Here is a 5,413-nt window from a genome sequence, read left to right on the forward strand (position 1 = left end):
TGACTCTGTGAAATTTCCTGAAGGTGAGGTGGTTTTGGGACATAAGACACTTGTCAGAAGACCCCAAGAGCAGGGCTCTTCAACGCCTCAGAGCTGAGGATCTATAATTAACAGCAGCAATGGTTGTACATTCTGTTCCTCATTGGTTTCCTGCTGTGCCTTCAGCGTGTCAGATTCTGTCCCTCGCAAAAATGGAAGTTTACATGGTCTCCCTTTCATTTCTCCTCTCAGACAATTTGTCATGCATTTATGATCTCAGTGCTAAAACAAGTTTATTAACATATATAGAAACCATTTAAGCTTTTCAAACAAAACCTGTGACATAAGGATCCAATTATGTGATTGTGTAGTTAATGATCCTTTTAAATGTAAAAGCTCCCCATAAAAATTTGGTGGCAGCTTTGAGTATCTTCAAACTGTCATCCTGAAGTGCCACAGAAAGTAGCATTATTCTGATGTCATGTAAATCCAGATTGTTCAGTGGATATGATTACATCTATAAGTAATTTTGAGGAAATAAAGGCAGAATCCAAGATACAGTCCTCCTTCTCCTGAACTTAGGAGGAAGACTTCTATTTTGTTCTTCTAGTACTACTCAAAATCTGCACCTTCCTTCTGTAAAACGGATGCAGGAAGCTGAAATGAAGCACCAGCTCCTGACTGCTGTAGCTTGCAGCAAACGTGCTTGGAGTCCAACCTGCTGGGGATGGATCAGACATTCTGAGCTGTGCTGCACCACTTTGCGCACACCCAGGGGTGGCATCTGGGATCTCTGCGTGCCTGACGTGCTGCGGGAACAACAATTCTTGCAGGGCCATGGGATCTCTGGAAATCCTATAAACATCCAAAGCCACTGAGACAAGATGTCCACGTGGGTCCAGGGAAACATGTGTGTATGTATATAGTTGAGAAGAAGCCATATGGGAACAGCCAGGAAATTTCATTTTTACATTCCCAATACAGGCTATTTTTTAAATAAAATGCATGTCATTTACTTGCCAGAAAAGTAGAAATCCCAATACTTGCAGTCTATATAGTAGAAAGTCAAAAGGGGTAAGATCCATAAAAAATTACAGAAAAAGAAATCATTGAATCCTTTGTGAGGAAGGTGCTGACATCCCTCGCAAGTAGGAGAATTCTGTCTTAATTGTCAGTGCCTGCAAAGGGAGATGAGAGCACTGCTCGTCATCACAGCGGGGGCTGTACGCTCAGCTGAAGAGTCTCCATCACCATGGTATTTTCAGCATCTCTCAATTTTAATCATCAAGCTTTGCTTTACAGATGGAGAAAGCTTATTTCCTTTCCCCTTTTTTAACAGGTGGTAAAAGGATTTGCTGAAGATGCATAAGATTTTGGCAACTGCAAAATGAAATGAATGTCATCCTTTCTTCTGTGTTCTGAAACATACAGATAAGTATAGTGTATATTAGCTTAGCAGTAGGTTGTTTTGACCTGCTAAATGAAGAAACACATATTAATTTCAGCTGTCAGCATGGATGGTGATTCTCTTAGGAGATGCGGGAAAGAAAATGGCAAACAGACCCAGGATGTTTATCTCTGCGATCCAGAATAAGTGAACTATCAGCTGCACAAAGCGTCTTTCAGAAAGGAGCATCTTCTATTACTGTTTCTATTAATCTAAAAGTCATTTTGATCAATAAGCTGCATTCTGAAAGGGGGCATGTACATGCTCAAGCCCTTGTCTGTCCGTGACTTTTCCATCAGCACTGTTGCTCCTTTGTGTACAGGCTACTGCTTTCTCTTTCTGGCCTCGGTTTTTACATCTGTTTCTTTTTCCTGCTTGTTGCTAAGTCTCCCTCTGAAGAAAGTTTGTTCTCTTCACCGATGGCATTTGATGTTTGGGGTTGGAGTGACTCCTTCCTCCAAAAGGAACGAGCTCTTTTCTTCCCCTTAGTGATCCTGTTTTGCTGTTTCAGTACAAAATAAGCCATCGCTGATGACTTGCTGCGGTTCTCAGTGGAGGTGGCAGAAAGCAGCTCACTCCTCCTCCTTCAGAAGAGAAGCCCGGGGGAAGGGGGTGCTCTGATCTTCGGATCTGTAGTCTCAGTGAGTCACTCACAGCACCCAGGTCTTAAAATGCCTACTTTGATTTTCTGCTATGCACTTTTGACAGTGAAACATAAATATTTAGGCACTGTTGCAAAGCCAGGCACTGACACTAGACAAAAAAAAAAAAAAAAAAAGGCAAGTGCCCACAAATAGGCCGTGTCTTGTTTCTTCTGGCAGTAACGTCTTACAGCCTGAAGGAGAAACAGCTGAATTCTGAGTCTTTGCATGTTGATTTCTAAAGAAAAAGAAGCCATAGTATGGACTCTTAATCCAAGTATGAAGTATCTGATTTACAAAGAATTGTCCAAAAGCAAGGCCCATCACAGATTTTGTAACAGGGATTCCCTTTCCCAAAGATGTTGGTCTCCTGGGCCCAAGCCCAGGCACAGGAGGCAACTCTGCACTAACAACTTGCTTGATGCTTCCAAAATCCTAGTCTGTCCAGAAAGCAGACTGTATTGATGCTAGTCCCATTACTAGCCTTCAGAAGGAAAAGGATAGCCTGGTGACCCAATAAGTAACCTGCTGTGCACCCGCACAGGACAGCACCTCTCCTGCCCCCAAGACCTTGGCTGCAGCAGAAAGTTGGCAATGATAGGGATAATTGTTCCTAAAAGGGTGATTTTCCAGCTAACAGATGAGAGGTTGGACAACTTATTACAGCAGAATGAAAGTGATTACATGCAATGGGAAGTTGGGGTTATTTGTCTCTGGAACCCTATTCTACTTCCGATAGAAAGGGAGAAAGCAGAAAGGCAGGGAGAAGTTGGCTTTAGAGCTCAGTAATAGAGACGAAACTGCAACTCTGGGGCGAGCTCAGGCAGTCATCGCATCTCTAAAGCATTTGTGCTAAAAGCTTTCAGACAGCTGGATGATGTTGTGCCACGTCATGTTTGGGTTTCCAAACTGCCGCTGAAGACCAAGAACTCTCCTATCATTTGCGAGCAGGGAAACAAGCGTGCTGAGCTGCGGTGAAGTCAAGTGCAGACCTCATTTTTACATCTCGCAGAACCACAAGGGAATGTCACGGGTGGGGGAGGCCATCTGATAACCTCCACCACAGAAGCGTGGGGGTGGACAAAGGAAATTTCCTCGTCAGCTTGTGAATGTGATAAGAGTGCAAATAGGCAAGCATGCAAACACTAGCTACTTAGTAAAACACAGCTATTCTTAGTTTGCGGATTATATCAGCCCAGGTGGTCGCTGCCTCTAGCACACCAAACTTGTCATCTTCCATTTTAGGTTAGTCTTCCTCTTCTCCCCATGATCCTGCATAAACCTCTTAGTTGATTCTAATAAAAAAAAAGGCATGAGGTGTGTGGGCATGTGGAATTTATCCTGTATTTTTTATAAAAAAAATAGTCCAATTCCAAAGCTCAGCTGAGGCTTTCCTGCAAAGAAGGGGTGCAGAAGGTCCTGGTCTGTACTCTTCTCCTTTTTGGAGCCCTTTTTTGCCTATAGCCAGATCCTGTTGGAGCAAAGATGACATCACTTTCCAAAACTCCTCCAAGTTCCTAGATCCCTGCCACATAGAGCATTCACGTGTCCCAGTATTTTCACCACGCTCTAAAGATGCTCACAGGTCTATGGAAGAAATGCAGAGCTCAGGCAAATATTCGTGCCCCAGCATGGCAGGAAAGTGAGGTAATCCATGATTTTCCTGCTTGGATAAAGCCTAAAGAGTTATTAAAGACTTACCCAGGTGAACCATCTATTCCTGGTTGAGAAATATAGTATATGGGCCAAAGAGTGTGGAAACTCCAAGAAAAGAGGATGAGTAGGCTGTGCTAAACATCCAGAACTGTTTCTAGCTGGACAAAATAAATTAAGAAGTACAATAGAGGAATTTAAGATGAGGAAAGAGAATTCAGTGCAGTGAAGACAGTTAATTTTCTCTGTATAATTTAAACTAAACAGCTTGCTTTTTGCTTTATTTAAAAAAGTAGTGCTGAGCAAATGAAACAAAAGAGGGCATGTGCTGCAGTGCTTCTTTTTTCTCTACTACTAGTTTTCTTTCCAAATCTCCCCTTGTTGATGCACTGGTCCTGTAGCCAGCCTGAAGTTTTTTCCCCTCAGAATTATCTTGTTCTACTGGTGGAAACTGAACACAAAGAAATACATGCATATATACATATTAATATGTGCAAATGTATTTTTTTTTCCTGTCTTCAAGTGTTCACTTGCTGCCTTTGGATGCTCACTGGCATGGAGCATGAGTAACATGAGAGCATTCAAAGGCAGCAAGTGAACACTTAAAGACAGAAAATTCTTTATTGTTCCTCTCTTCCTTCCTCCACAGTAAATGATGAAATAAGAAATGTTTGCAGGCTTGCAGTCATGGGGGTCACGCCTTGGACTGGAGCAGATTTCACCTTCAACTCCTCAGGTGCCAACAAACAATATTTATGTTATCCCCCAACCCCACTTTTCCAAACTTTATTGTTTAAGCAAATACTCCTGATCCAAGGATGATAATGGACAAATAGCATTTTAAAACTAATTTAACAAAAATAGTGTCCTAAAAGATGTAGAAAGGGAAATCAAGATTCCAGTGAGAGGGGAAAATGTGAGTCAGTAACCATTCGAGTACCAGCAATTTTTTTTTTAATCCAATTATAACATGGAGTAACAGTCAACCGAAGAAGAATCTGGCAGGGCAAAGGGTTGTTTCTGCCTCTGAAATAAGAACTTATGGGTATTTTCAGAGCTGAAGACTGGATTCAGTCAACGTGTAAGCTACAGCATCGGCATGTATCTTCCTACAGTGTAATTAAGAAGCAATTAGTAGCTTTAGACTGTAGAGAAACCACTGGTCTCATTTAACTTAAAACAATGAGAGAGGAGGGGAAAGGAAAGCCTCTCTTGCCGGGCCCTTTGCTTACTCTTATTAAAACACGCGTATCTATGAAGTGATTTCATTATATCTGTGTAAGCTTTGCTTTTACATAGCACGGTCCATATCTCAATAGAGGAGGGGTGCTTGTGCGGACCACCTGCTTCCTCTTCACGGTCACAGTGTTTCTACAGAAAGCACGTTGATTGCACGATAAGTAATAATGTTAAACGCTTGGCCATGAAACGTGACGTTGGAGTTGAAAAGAAGAGGCCGTGACTCTCTGAGGACTACCCCTAAGACAGAGACCACGTATGGGTGGTACGTCACAGTTTGACGATCACCCTGCAATCTCCAGCACCCCAACAACTTGGAAGATGTGGAGGGAGGTAGCAATGTGACCTTTATAAATAGCTGAGTTATGCTCGATTTTTTTTCTTTTCTTGTGGCTTGGATATGGAGAAGCATACACAGCCTGTGTGGCTTTGAAAACTTTAACGGAAATGAAAC

Source organism: Grus americana, chromosome 2, assembly GCF_028858705.1.
Source record: "Grus americana isolate bGruAme1 chromosome 2, bGruAme1.mat, whole genome shotgun sequence".
NCBI classification, from domain to species: domain Eukaryota; kingdom Metazoa; phylum Chordata; class Aves; order Gruiformes; family Gruidae; genus Grus; species Grus americana.